Raw genomic sequence first — 15501 nt, 5'->3', positions numbered from 1 at the left:
AGGGAATATTGATCTCTGGAAATAATTTTAGTAGTTAAGTTTCAATTATCATTAATTTCCTTTACTGTAGATTATCCCTTGGGAGTGAACTCAGAAGATCATCATATATAGAGAACGTTCAAATTATTTCTTCTACACTTAACTTTGCTTGTGTAAGTTGCTTCTTTTCTGCCAACCTGGTCTACAATTTAAGTTGACTCAGCTAGCTGAGTCATAGAACTTAATCCTGAAATAAGGTCCATTGAGGGGAAAAAATGTCCCCTAGTATAGGGGAAAAGGCACTTGAGTTTATAGCACCGTCTTCTAAGTGATTAAAAGCATGTGAGCTCTTGTTCTCTTACTTCTGCCTTTTCTGTCCCATAGTCTTTGTGCTCCCCTAAAAATGTAATTCACCCAGAAGTTGTGTCTATGTTACATGAAGACAAATAGAAACATAAAACTTGAAAATAAAAGAGGCATAATTAAACTTGTCCTGGAGTCAACTTAGGCAAATGCTTATAACAGCAGGGGAACAAATACAGCTTCCTGAGAGGAACTCTGAGGGCACGGTTCTCATGGAGTTGGGGACTTTAAGTGAAATATGATTTTCCGCAGGATTAAAATATGCTCAGGAGGAATCTGCTCCCCTAAAATCCAGGATGTCAGCAAGTATGCAACATGAACAATATTCTGATTCCATTGAAACTGCCATGCTGCGGATAATATTGCTGGTAAATTTCCCTACATGGGGATCAACATTTGTAACTGGAAATTTGACAACTCTTGATAACATTTGTACCGTCTTCTCTTGAGATTTATATTTGGCTTAGGTCCCTAGATAAGTGTTAGTATTTTGAATCTGTTAGCTTTATCTATATATTAAGTATTAAGTAGTAAAACCATACTTCGAGAATGTGCTAGTGGCATCATTTAATTGTCTTGATCATCTTTTCTGTTAGCATTCTTTATTGGGTTTGAAAAATGTCAAGAAAGAATGGTGAATATGTATTGCTACTATGTGCCAGCCACTTTCCTAAGTGCTTTACATGCTTAAACACTTGTAATTCTTACAACGATGTCATAAATTACAGATGAGAAAATTGTGCAGATGAGGAAAACTGTGCAGATAAGGAAATTGAGGCAGAAAGAGGTTAAATATGTTGCCATGTCAATTAGTGTCAGAGTCAGAATTCCAGATCTGATGCCAGATCCCATGTGCATAACCACTGTGGATACTGCCTCTCAAGAGAGACAAGTAATTATTCTGAATATCTCATTAATGGGCCAAAATAGCTACTTTAAAATGTGTTTTTAAAATCTCTTTTATTGCACAGACAATTATTACTGCAGATGTGCCTTCTCTTTGGGTGGGGGGATTGTGTCCTTCCTCAAGTGATCTATTTTAGGCACAGTTCCTTTCAGCTATACACCAAATAAAATGCTTTTCATACCCTCCCTCCATCACTAATTCCACACCCCCTCCATTTACCTGCTGTCTCCGTGTACCTGTTGTCTTCTTTATTCACAGGAGGATACACCTTGGATGTTTCTGCTTTTCCTCTCCTTGCTTCTGCCTCTGGCTGAACTGAGTTCCTCACTTTTATTTATTGTGTTGTTCTGGTCTATATGCAGTTCTAATAAAAAGCGTAGGTCAGTTGCCACAATACGGCATTGCCCATGGCGTTCTCATGAACAACTATTTACCTTAGATGATATCTAATAAATGTTTGATGCATGCTTAATTCCAGAGGGAAGGGGAAACACAACAATAGCAATGAACTAAAAATGGTAGCTACTCCCATTGCTCTGGGAAATCATAATGAAACAGGATAGACTCAGTAGAAATAATTGCACAGATTGTCTTTAAATATGAAAAACAGCAATTTATAAACGTATTATTTGACATAGTCCTTGGTTCCAAGTACCTTTCTCAAAGAGGAAAGTGTCTATATTGATTAGAATTTGGATATCAGAGGATAGAGACTTTCTAGTGGTCCATACCTTTTATCAATATTATTTACTCAAATTTGAATCCCTGATAACAGTGTTTATGTTCACATAGAACTTCCTTATCACTGCAGATAAAACATTAAACCTGCATTTGCCTGATTATAATTCCAACATTTTTGAGAATAAAATAATTTCACTCTGTTGACCAAGTAGATGCAAAATAAACGCTAATTTTAACTGGAGTTAACTTAGAAGGTATAAAGTACCCTTCTTAAGAAACTCAGTGACCTGTATCTGGCTGGAGAAAACAGAACAAAACAAAAAACAAAAACCACATGACAGAATAAACTTAAGTAAACTTTGATAAAAAAAGAAAACTAGGGCCAAGTTCAGAATTACTTAAGGGAGATGAGAATCATTTTTTCCTGAATTGCATTTTAATTCTTGCCTTTAAGCAGTGAGCTTGTATAATTGAAAGCCATGAAGAAAGATAAGCTTCAGAGTGGACACTGGGCCCAGCAGTTATGCAAGGTGTGATGAACAGAGTGGCCCCGTGTACAAAGCATTGCAATTGGCCTGTCCTGCTCCACAGGTGCCATGACTCATCCCGTATTATATATCATATGATTTGTTTCTCATTCATAATTGTTGTGTATACAAGGCTTTGAATATTTAGCAGGATTGTACCTGATGGCTATGACTTTGGCTTTACAAATTGGAAAGAAGCCCATAAAGTGTGAAATTTTTAAGAGATAAACATCCTACCTGTGATAGACCAATATTATTGAAATACAGCCTCTATAAATGAAAGTTCAGGTATTAATTTGATTTTGTATTGAGACACAGCTTGTTGGTAATGGCCCTTAGCAGTCTTAAAGCCATCATGTCACTTGATCAAAAGGAGATTATTCATATTACAAAGTCCCATAAATTAAGGGTAGAAGTAGACAGAGAGATACATTAATTATGTAATTAGACAACATATATCAATTTATCCAACATGAAACTGCTGATCATTTTAGGTGCCTTATTTGATTTTAGTATCTTCTTTTTTTGGATTTGGTTTCTCAAATGTAACAAAGATGTTCTAAATGAAGACATTAAAGTAGCTACCTTGGGCTTCCCTGGTGGCGCAGTGGTTGAGAATCTGCCTGCCAATGCAGGGGACACGGGTTCAAGCCCTGGTCTGGGAGGATCCCACATGCCGCGGAGCAACTAGGCCCGTGAGCCACAACTACTGAGCCTGCGCGTCTGGAGCTTGTGCTCCGCAACAAGAGAGGCCTGCGCACCGCGATGAAGAGTGGCCCCGCTCGCCACAACTAGAGAAAGCCCTCGCACAGAAACGAAGACCCAACACAGCCAAAAATAAAAATAAATAAATAAATTTAAAAAAAAAAAAAAAAAAAAAAAAAAAAAAAAGTAGCTACCTTGGACTTCCCTGGTGGCGCAGTGGTTAAGAATCTGCCTGCCAATGCAGGGGACACAGGTTCGAGCCCTGGTCCGGGAAGATCCCACATGCTACGGAGCAACTAAATCCTTGTGCCACAACTACTGACCCTGCACTCTAGAGCCCGTGAGCCACAACTGCTGAGCCTGCATGCCACAACTACTAAAGCCCAGGCGCCTAGAGCCCGTGCTCCACAACAAGAGAAGCCACTGCAATGAGAAGCCCACGCACCGCAATGAAGAGTAGCCCCCGCTCGCCGCAACTAGAGAGAGCTCACGCACAGCAACAAAGACCCAATGCAGCCAATAAACAAATGAATAAATAAATTTAAAACACATTGTTTCTCATTTAAAAAAAAAAAAAAAGTAGCTGCCTTAACATCTATAGCGAATCCCAGAGGATGTTGTTTTGTTTTATTTACCAAAGCTCCATTTTAGACTTACCTGTTACTAGTTTTCAAATGTGATCTAGAATGATTGTTCAGTAGAACGTCTTCATTCAGTAGAGCATATTCCTGTATGTTCAGTAGAGTCTGTCTGTTAAAAATTTACATTGTTTCTTTTTTTTTTTTTTTTGCCTGTGTTGGGTCTTCGTTGCTGTGCGTGGGCTTCCTCTAGTTGTGGCAAGTGGCGGCTACTCTTCGTTGTGGTATGAGGGCTTCTCATTGCGGTGGCTTCTCTTGTTGTGGAGCACGGGCTCTAGGCGCACAGGCTTCAGTAGTTGTGGCGCAGGGGCTTAGTTGCTCCGCGGCATGTGGGATCTTCCCGGACCAGGGCTCAAACCCATGTCCCCTGGATTGGCAGGCAGATTCTTAACCACTGCACCACCAGGGAAGTCCCTACAGTGTTTCTTGATGAAAACATTCTCCTGACACTGTGGCTGTAGAAGTAAGAATAGTCTCTATCAATTCATTTGAATGTCTACATATTTGCACATTTTTAGCAGATAATTTGTGGTCAAAGACCAGAGAAAAGAGGCAACTTCTCCCACAAGTGATGTTTCTAGTAATTGAAAAAAGAGAAACAAAGTACACTGTAGTCTCCTGCAACTCATAAATCCTTACTCTTGAAATGGGTTAGGTTGAGTCTCTATTAATACAGCTTCTAGGAGAGAGGGCCGATCCTTTGCGGGTTTTTTTTTTTTTTTAACAGTGTGAAATGAGTCACTGAACATCAAATAGGATGGAGCTATATAACTTTGCACAGCTCTTTGTTTGTATTGGCCACACTGATACTTTTCCTCAGTCTCTTTTTATTCTTATATTTTGTTTACTTATTGGGCAGACTTTCAGGTCAAATTGTCAGGCAAGAAAGCTTTCATTAATTATTGTATTCTAATTCAAGTTTATATCTCAAGGCTAGTGATTGAAAGTTGTATGAAATGTGTGGAGAGGAGCTTTCTTTTCAACTTATAAAATGTTACTAAAATGATTTTCAAATGTGACAGGAAGAAGGGATCTTGCAATTCCCTTCTTTTTCCTAGTGAATTCAGTCATTCTAACAACTCTTTTTACTTCATATTGCTTCATATTCTTGAGAGAAAATGTATTGCAAATCTTTCTATTTAATTTCATGTCAGCTTTAAGACAACTGATATTTGGTTAATATGAATGGGAAACAATTTTAAATATTCAAAAACTATCATTTTAAGCTCTGTTGAAATAAGTACACATGTTTTTCAACATTGGTATAAATTTGGTTAAAATTTGTAGATTTCAAAATGCATGCCTGTGTGCTTTTCAGTACAAATTTTGACATATCCAAATTATGTTATTTATTAAAATAGGAAGTATGGGTAGATTTTTAAACTCTGAACTCAACTACTGATGCACCCTATTTTAAACAAATATACTGCATTACAAAGTTTCCTATTTCTCCCAGATGGGTATAAAAGTAGAGGACATTATTTTTATCTTTAACAATCATTTCATGTAATTTCACATTTTTCAAGACAAGTTTTTCAAGGAGAAAGTAGTGATGGAAGACTTCTCTCTTTAGATTCTTTGAACACCAATAATTTGGGGCTTGTGCGTCATTGAGATGATAAAAATAATGACACTAGACTTTTATTTACCCAAATACAACCCCAAGAAGTGGTCATAGTGTCATTTCCATCTCACAGCAAAGGAAACAACTGAGTGTTACAGGGATTGAATTACTTCCCCAACTATCAAATAGCAGAGTCTGGGTCCAAACTCAATTGGCCTTGTGACCAAAGAGGCCAGGAGCTCTTAAGTTCTTGCTTAATCAACCCTGCTCAATTCAATTTTATAGCCTGCCAAGGAGCATCTTGCTGGTGCCTAGGCCTGTTTAACACTGCTGAATGAAATATGTTCCCTGAATGTGTTTTATAGATAGGTGTGCTAGGGTGAGGCCAGAGGAAGAAATTCTCAACACCATTTAACCAATGTTGGCTTTATGTACATTGCCATACGATATAAAATCTGCTGTATGTATACTGGACTTTTGTGTCCAGTTTCATTTGAAGAAAAAAATCCTAATAAAAACAAACAAAAATGAACAAATAAAACTATTGCTATAGTAAAATGCAATTAATGATGATAACAGTAGTAAAATGTAATACCTGTATGGGGCTTATATAAGCCAGAAACTATTCCAGGTAATTCTTATTGTTACCCAATAAGATAAGTTCCATTATTCTCATGTCATAGATGAGGAAACTAAAGAGGTTAAATAATGACTTCTCCAAGGTCTTGGCTAGTAAAGAGTGCATTTGGAATCAGAACTCAGGCAGTCTGGCTCCCAAAACACTATGCTATGCAGCCTCTGGATTGTAAATAATAATAATAACATATATTCTCACTGTGTACCAGGCACTATTCTAAGCATTTACACCAAGCCTGTTTATGTGGCCCTTTCCCCATAGGTAGAAGAGACCAGAGAGAGCAGGAATATGTCTCTGAAACTACTGAATATTTTAGGTATAATAAAAAATGTGTTACCTGTTGAACATATGTCCCATAGGTACTGTACTTGAGTGATTAAGAGGAGATGCATATGTGCCCCTCAAGAGGAATTTCAGAGTTTCTCTTTTGCAATAAATGCATAATTAACATCATTCAGGTATTCTGTGATGTGTTCTGTCCCCCAACCCTGACCCCACAGTTGAGTGCAGTGGAAAATAGATGGGAGTTTAAGGCCTGTCTTCACTCTATGTGTGCTTCAAGCTCTCTTTAATTTCTATGAGTTTAGAGCATAGGCTCTGGAGTCAGGACCTCTCGATTCAAATCCTGACTCTGTCCCTGTTACCCAGGTGACACTAGGCAAGTTACTTAACCTGTTTTTCTCACTGGCTGCATCCACAGATGGGAAGGATTAACATTAGATACATCAAAAGCTATGGTAAACAATGTAAAACATTTTTGTTGTGGTTATTACAAGACAATAAACGAAGTCCTCCTGGTCTTTGAAATGTACAAAACATAATGAAACTGCCACTTTACCTCAATTGGGTCCCATAAAATGAGAAGCAATAAAGAAAAACAAGTCAATTATTCCACGGTCATGAATTCAACCCATGAGGAGAACTGGCAAGGCACGTTATATACACATCAGCTGTGGCAAAAATAAGTCAACATTGTTTGTAAAAGGCCTGTGATGTCTGGATTACCAGCTGTCTGGAAAAAGGAGAACATAGCTTCCTTTTTTGTTTAATGTGGTCTGCCAGGCAGCTGGCATCAGGGGAAGAGGAAGGGAGCTCATGTTGATTGAGCGAGTGTCTGTGCCAAGTGTATTGTGTAACTTGTCTCATTTGGTCCTCCCAGCTGGTTGGTAGGGTGGTATCAATACCCCTGATGTACACATGGAAGACAGACTTAGGGAGGTCAAATAACCCAGCCAAAAACCCACAGGTAGTAAATGGGATTCTGACTCCAAATTTAATCAGGTCATGCCACTGGCTGCTTTATTTATTTTTTTTTAATTGAGGTATAGTTGATTTACAATGGTGTGTTAGTTTCTGGTGTACAGAAAAGTGACTGTTATACATGTATACTCTTTTTCATGTTATTTCCATTATGGTTTATTACAAGTTATTGAATATAGTTCCCTGTGCTAAACAGTAGGACCTTGTTGTTTATCTATTTTATATGCAGTAGTTTGTATCTGCTAATCCCAATCTGCTAATTTATCCCTTCCCCCTTCTTTCCCCTTTGGTAACCATAAATTTGTTTTCTGTGGCCATTGACTGCTCTTGATAATGCTAAATATACTCATTGTTGACCAATTGGAGTTAGCAGTAAAAATAAAATATTTCACATTAAGAAATACCACATTTCACATTAAGATATTTCAAAATTGTATAATCAACAAATATTTATTTATAAACGACCTCTAGTTTTTTCCTCATCCATAATTGACTCAAAAGCTTCTGGTGTCTTTCATTTCCCTTTTTGTTCTTGTCCTTTATAATTTTTCATATTTCTTCCTTATTACTAACGTAAAAATGGAAAATTGTGGAAGGGATGAATATTATGTACCAAAGTAAGAAATTTTAAATGTATGAAAAAATTAAAATACATAGGGTTAAAAGTATACTAGACTTTTTTCTTGTAAGTATCCATAAGAAATCAACTCATGGACAAAGTGATAAATTTGTCATTATTGAGTCGAATATGCAAGTTACTATTAGAATTTTTGTGACTGCCTTTAAGTTTTTAGAAGATTAGATTGATGGTACAGTAAGATTTTCTATTTAGGTTAATACTGCCATTAAAATGCTAGATTAGTCAGATAGCTCTTTTATTTTCTCTGTTTGTTTCGTAACATAAAAGAAGATGAACAGAATTAAAACTGCACCATTTGTCAGGAAACCTGCATTCTAGTTCTATGGTCTATTATTATCTGTGATTTATAGGTAAGGAAAAGTTAAATCGCTAGTAAGTGGCAGAGCTAATATCCAAATTCAAGATGCAAATAACAGAAGATCCAAAGGGGACTCATGATAAGAAAAATTTGATAGTAGATTCATAAATTTGGACTTGAAGTCTTTTTACTCATCCATTGTAGATCAGAAGGCAGTTGGTGGTTTTTAATCATTCTCTGAATAACTTGCAATTTTTTAGCTAATAAAATAATCAAATTTAAACCAAAGGGCGGCAATGGCACCAGTGAAAAAGCTTGTGGTGAAGGGGGGTAAAAAAAAGAAACAGGTCCTGAAGTTTACTCTTGACTCTACCCATCCTGTAGAAGATGGAATCATGGATGCTGCCAATTTTGGGCAGTTTCTTAAGGAAAGAATCAAAGTGAATGGAAACGCTGGGAATCTCGGAGGAGGTGTTGTAACAACTGAAAGAAGCAAAAGCAAGATCACTGTAACTTCCGAGGTGCCTTTTTCCAAAAGGTATTTGAAATATCTCACAAAAAAATATTTGAAGAAGAATAATCTCCGTGATTGGTTACGCGTAGTTGCTAACAGCAAAGAAAGTTACGAATTACGTTACTTCCAGATTAATCAAGATGAAGAAGAGGAGGAAGATGAGGATCGAAACTCAGTTACCTGGGGTATTTTGTATGAATTCTAAAATAAAATTTAGGAAACAAAATGGTGGGTTTCCTTGTATCTCTGCAGCGTGGATTGAACAGAACATTGGAAATCACAGTGAAAGGGCTTCACTTGGGCTGCCACTCACTTATTTGTAATTAAACTTTTTTCTGCTTGAAAATTTCAATTCTTGTGGTAGAAATACCAAAATAGAAGGATAAGGCTCCTTCAAGGGAACTGACTACTGTTTGACATTGAGCAGGTGGATGAGGGCGTGGAGATGTGAGTTCAGTTAGTCACTATTTTACACAAAAAGGGGTGAGTCAGTTTCATCTGATACTTTTCTCAAAGACTGAGGAATACAAATGTAGGACCTCCTAATTCACTGAAAGCAGATCCAGTGACTTGTTTATGAGGTTCTCTTTTTGAGAAAGTGGCAATGTCGATAAAATGCAGGCTTCTGGGGCATTTGTCTTTTCATTTTCTGATTACAAATTACTCGACGTACACAGTTACTATGTATGTTAATCCTTTTTCTTCCTGTAGAACTAAAACGTGGTCCTTCTGTGTCGCTGCATATTCTACTACCCCTCAGGAAAGGGTCTGGAGAGCGACTGTAAAAGTCACAGGTGTTCAATTAAGGAAAGGTCTACAAAATATGAATTTGTAAATAATCATTGTTTCTACAAGTCTTTGCACCAAACTGTCCCTTTGAACCCCACCAGGGGAAGCTGGAGATGAGGAATAGTGGAGCTTCCAAAGGTGGGTGTCGGTGAGGTTCCCTGGAGTCAGGATCAGAATCCCAGAGTTCTGGAGTCTTACCACGGGGGCAGGTGTGAAGGAGAGGGGCCTGGGAGACAGCTCAGGCTGAAGAGAAGTGTTGAGATGCCCAGAGAGTAGTCCCTTTCACACCATTTAGGCCACGGCTGGGCTTAAAAGTCATTCTACAAACTGACACGTTAAGCAGGGCCAAACTGAAAGGGGTTCCCACGATACTGGGGGCTCTGCTGCCATATGTGTAGAGGCTAGAGATCTGTGAAAGGTCATCAATGAGATTGTAAAAATGTGATTGTTGCTGACAGAATATCAAGAGTGACTTTGAGAAGAGACCCTGATGCTTTATAGTGCCCTCCTAAAATCTGAATTCTACAGGACTGTCTGCATTGTCTTAAGATTACATTGTATCAAATTCATGTTTCTCAAGAGCTTGCCTAGGGCTCATTTCCACACCTGAAATTCTTGTGCTCTTGCTAGTTGCACAGCTGGAAATTAAATGTTTTGAGTCGTACCTTGGCTCCAATTTAACATTTGGTGCTCCTTGGGTTGAATTTAATATACTAAGGCTTTGCAATTTCATTTGTGGTAAAGGCTCTAGCATTTTCTATTTTTATGCAAATTTCTTGAAGCAGAATTGTTTGCATGTTTCTCTGCCCCAGAGAAAGCAGTGTTTCTTTCAAATTTAACTGAGGCATCAGTTGCTCTTTGGTGCTGTCCATTACCATGATTATTAACTTTGTTAGCAAGTTTGTGACTTGGGTTTGCAAATTTTACTTGTTTGTTGCATTGATGTTCCCTTGTAGTAATTCTTAGTTTGGTTGTAAAAAAATTAGCCCTGGGCTGAAATTAGCATATAAATTTTTTTTTTTAAAACTATTCCCAGAATTTAAAACTTGTAATAAAATTGAAGATAAAAGGTTTTTCTATGCCTTTTTGAACTCTTGTATTTTGACTTTTGATCACATTTTATATTAAAGTGGCTAACACATGGCTAAAAAAAAAAAAATTTAAACCAAAGAATACCAATAATGCTTGACTATTAATTCCAGCTGATGGGATAAATATGAATTTAGAGATTGGTGTATAATAAGAATAAGAAAAGAAATAATGATTCTTTATATATAACATATTTTAAGATAATTTTTCACCAATACAAATTTGTGTATATTCATGGAGAGACATTTTTATGGAAAGTTTGTTCATTCAAATCTAAACCTTTCTCATGAGTCAACATTTTTCTTGTGATTTTTGTTAATACTCGGGGGAAACATTTTTTAACATGCTTTATTTTGTAGAATTAATAGTGCAATATTGAATATGACATGGAAGATATTACAGTGCTATTAGATTTTAAAAATATGCAACTGTAATTAGAGTAAACTTCAGTTGTTTTCAGGATAAAAATTGTTCTACATTGTTTTGCATTCCTACAATGGACATAAGATATGTATGTGAGTGTACACACGTGCACACAAGTGTGCAAACATGTGTGTGCAAGTGTTGTGCAAGTTGTGCCTGAGCAGGGTAGAGTAGGGGATGTGTGTACTGATAGTGGTCTTTAAAGGCAGAGCAAAACATTCCATTTTATTAGATTACATATATATTGAACTTAGCACATTAAGATTTAAAAAACTAAGATCAATAGATATCAAGCAGCTGGTTAAAATCACATGGCTAGTCAGTGGCAGGGTCCCATTCTAACTCGTCTGTCTTCCTCTCAAACTATAGAAACATTAATGTATACATTCATGTAATGCATTACTGTATATCTGTGTACATATTTTGAAACTTAAATACAACATTTGCATTTGCTTCCTTAGGATTTTTCTCTACTTTTAATATTCCCTCTCCTTTCAATACAAGTTTTGCTTAAACACGCTTAAGACATAGCAGTATTTCTCATCAGCATCCACCTCATTCAGGGAGAAGTAGCAGCACAACCTTATAAGTTAAATAAATAATAAATGCTGAATTGTGAATTGAAAGCTCCCACTTACATTAATAGAGTTAAAAATTAAGTAAAAAAAACAACATTTTCCGTTGGTGGGTATTGGGAGGGTTACACCAGTACTCGTTTTTTCTAAACAGCAAAAATTTCAAAGTCATTAGAAAGGTTTATTTAGCTACTAAGAATATGTAAAGATTTATTGGTGATTACATTTTTTAAAGTAAAAAAATAGGATCTTTTTATATTTCTGGTTATTATTTCCTTTTTTTATGGAATGTCATTGACATTGCTAGAAGGCAAAAAATCACAAAGCTGCCTTCTTACAGCAACTTGTCTTCACCCTCTGCCCTGCTCTCTGTGAGTTAAGAGGATGGGGAACCCCATTTCACCATCACAGGTCAGGATTTTTGATTAATGATGCTTTTTGTTGAGAGATACTACTTTAATATCTTACCTTTTGCTTCTCCTGTAGAATGAGTCAGACAGTACAGCATAAGTCATCATTAGGATTGGGGAAGTGCTTTTTTGAAGTCAACACTTTTACATTTCCTATTGGAATAACAATAAAACAATCAATTAATTACCACTTAATGGTAATGGATTCATTCTCACATATCACAGAGTGGCTATTAACCAACTTTCACTCTACCCTGTTACCTTGCATAAAGATAATTTGTCAGGATTCCAATACTGTATTTATTACCACGCTGTGGGTCTCCGAAAAATTGATTTCTGGACTTTTAATTAGGAAAAGCAATAAGCAAACAGATTTGTACAGTTTGATATCTGAAATATAGTTAAATAGAAAGCTACCTTTCAGTCAAAGGACCAACCACCTTTAGAACTATTTCATTATTTTCATTATTTATGTTTCAGGATAAGATATCACAGCAAGATTTACAATAGTTTTACCACCATTTCGTAGCTTACAAAGGCTAGAATATAATTCAGCCAAAGTCAATCTAAATCCATACATTCTTTCGAAAGATCTTAGATGCCAGCTGGTTCTAGAAACAAAAGGGGGAATTTGGAGGGTACATCCATTTATGAACTATGTTGGGAATTTCTAGATATCATATTTCTACTAAAACTTTCGGAGTACATGCAAAAACTTCCACCAGTAATTTTTATAACAATATAATACTTCAATATCTAGATTTTATTCTTCACTTGATCTGCAATAAATATCTAATAAGAAAGATTAAAGTAAAGTATCATTTGATTATTTTGAATCCCCAGAAAATTTGCCTGACTTATTTTTTCATTCATTTAACAAATATCTGTTCATTTGTATTATGTGATAAGTACTATTCTGAGAACTGGGAATATCACAGTGAATCAAACTGACAAACTCTTTGTCCTCAATAATCTTACATTATAGCTACCAGAAGATATATAATTACAGTATATTGTATGTATAAACAATGCTTAATAAGATAAATGTAAAGCATGCCAGGCAGCAAGGGCTATAAAGAAAGATATAGCAGAGGCAGAGAAAAAGATCACAGAGTGGGTAGAGCAGGGTACTATTTTATGTAGGATTATCAAGATACACCTCTCTGAGGCAAATTGTGAGCCAAAGCCTAAGGGAGGTTGCTGTGTATTGAGCTGTCCAAACAGGGGAAATGGCAGATGGATAGGTTCAGATGTGAGACTGTACTTGGCCTGCTGGAGGAACTGCAAGGAAACCTGTTTAGGGGGCAGACGAGGTCAAAGATTAGGGCACACGTAGCGTCCTCATTGGCTAAGGAAGTGATGATCTGTTTATTCACAGCATTAGAGCTTAGGGTTCAGGATATGGTGGTATTTGGTGGGTCACACTGCCAAGGACCCAATCACCCATCCCTCAAGTTGCAGGTTTAGTAGTTTAATGTATCTCAATGCTGCAGAAGAATTATGTTTGTTTTTCAGATGAAGACCTCTCAGAATAAGTGAATCTAGGTATGTTATACATGATTACATAGTTAGTAAACAGCAGAGCTGGTAGCCTCATCTATGTTCTATAACTTTTCTCCCAGTTCACCACACTGTCTCTGCAGTGAGGCAAATCTGCTATGTCCAGGTCTATACCCCAAATCGGAAAAACATGGGCTGACCAATGAAATGTCACCCATTTGTCAGTTTGTTCATATGAGATACAAAATGTCCAAATTGTATATTTATATACAGGAAGACAATGACATGAAATGACGACTGCTACAGAAATCCTGTCTACATGAACTGAAATCTCAGAGGCAACATATAATGGTCAGCATTTTCAACACACTTGACAAATGGCATTTTGAATTTACAAAATTGAAAAACTAGAAAATTACATTCCTATGGACTAAAGACTTATAAACACAATTTAGACTCAAGGGCCTTTGTAGATAATGGTTCTGGTGTGTTGTTAGCTGGTGTAAATTCAGCAAAAAAAAAAAAAAAAATTATGATAAGGAGGAAAGTTCTAAGAGTAACATATTGGTCAGCTTTGTCTTGGGGAAATTATGTCTTCCCTTTTCCCAACTTTCCCACTTTACTTATAAAATGAAGGTGTTATAAAACATTATCTCTAAGTCTTCAAGGCTCCCTGTGGAAAGTTCCAAAATTACATAAATCCATTCATTTCTTGCTCCTTTATTTCTCTCTTTTCCTTTAGCCTACAAAGCCCAGAAGACTTGTAGTTCAGTGACTGGGTTTCTTCCACCAGGTCCAAAGTGGAACTGGTGTTTATGCTGAGCCAGTGAGTGAGCTCAGACATCTCGTATGCACTTGGTCCCTGGAGTTCTGCCACTTGATATGGTATTTTCAGGGATGACTTCACAATATAGGAAACAGATACTCAGCCATGCTCATCATTAGATCCAGCACCTAATAGGCAGCATTTCTAAGAGAAAAACAACAATAACACTTCATACCTTTAAAGTTCTGGAGTTGCCCTAAGAACAAGGGACTATTTACCGGACATTATGCTTTTCAAGGTCCTAGCTTTATGTTAACTTTGTTTTGTTCTTATAGCAGTAGTACCACGTGACCAGGTTTCATCTCCTTTGTGTGAAGCCTACCACTATCACTCCTGAGGATTGCAACTAATATCTAATATTGGTGGACCTCTTTCCATTTTGGAAAACAATTTTCTATGTGCCATCTCATGAAATATTCACAGTAGCTCTGTGAGTTTGTTTGTATTAAATTATTAGCCCAATGTGATCAAACATTATTTGTGTATACATGTGTGTATGTAAGAAAGTGTGAGACACTGAGCCAAAGACCAACTAAGTTCTTCAGACTCTAAATCTACTCTTCTCTAAACCACAGAAAATCTAAACCTGAAATGTTGGAACCAAACTTGACTAGGGTACACAGGAAAAAGGCTCTGTGAAATTAAGCCTAGACATACTGATCCTATATTTGAGTGAGAGTGATCAAATATAGAATCAGCTTAATTAGACAGAGTTTAATAGCCTACCTGAAGAGTCTGAGATTCCCATGATGTTTATACTCCGTGTAGAAAAGTAGGATGCTGAGAAGTTCCCCATTCCCTCAGCCTGGCTTTGAAGTTGGCCTCTAGAAGTGATGTGCTATTCACGCACAATTCTCTTTTGGACATGTGTTTAGGTTTCTCTTGAGTGAAACCTAGGAGTGGAATGGCTGAGTAATTTGCTAAGTGTATTTTTAACTGTGTGAGAAATTGAGCAAGTGTTTTCCAAATGATTTGCACCATTTTATATTCTCACTAGTATATATGAGAGTTCCAGTTGCTTCACATATTTGCTACCACTCAGTAATGTCAGTTTGTTTTTAAAAATTTTGGTTATTCTAGTGGGTACTTAGTGGAATTTCATTGTGGTTTTAATCTGATTTTCTCTGATGACTAATAACATTAAGTATCTGGTTATGAACTTTCTGGCCTTTCATA

General features: G+C 36.7%; 1 protein-coding gene and 1 pseudogene across 5 annotated transcripts in view; both read left to right on the top strand.

Moving 5' to 3' along the window:
- The window catches only part of ARHGAP24 (Rho GTPase activating protein 24), a 518667-nt gene that overhangs the window by 359639 nt on the left and 143527 nt on the right, over positions 1 to 15501 (top strand). The gene's annotated exons all lie outside the window — the stretch shown is intronic.
- LOC309628291 (large ribosomal subunit protein eL22 pseudogene) lies at positions 7380 to 11321 on the top strand (annotated as a pseudogene). The gene has a single exon. The product of its transcript is annotated as a large ribosomal subunit protein eL22 pseudogene (transcript).

Source organism: Balaenoptera borealis, assembly GCF_965194805.1.
Source record: "Balaenoptera borealis genome assembly, chromosome: 4".
Lineage (NCBI taxonomy): Eukaryota > Metazoa > Chordata > Mammalia > Artiodactyla > Balaenopteridae > Balaenoptera > Balaenoptera borealis.
Note: the sequence above shows the minus strand (reverse complement) of the source record. Positions and strands in the feature narration are given on the sequence as shown.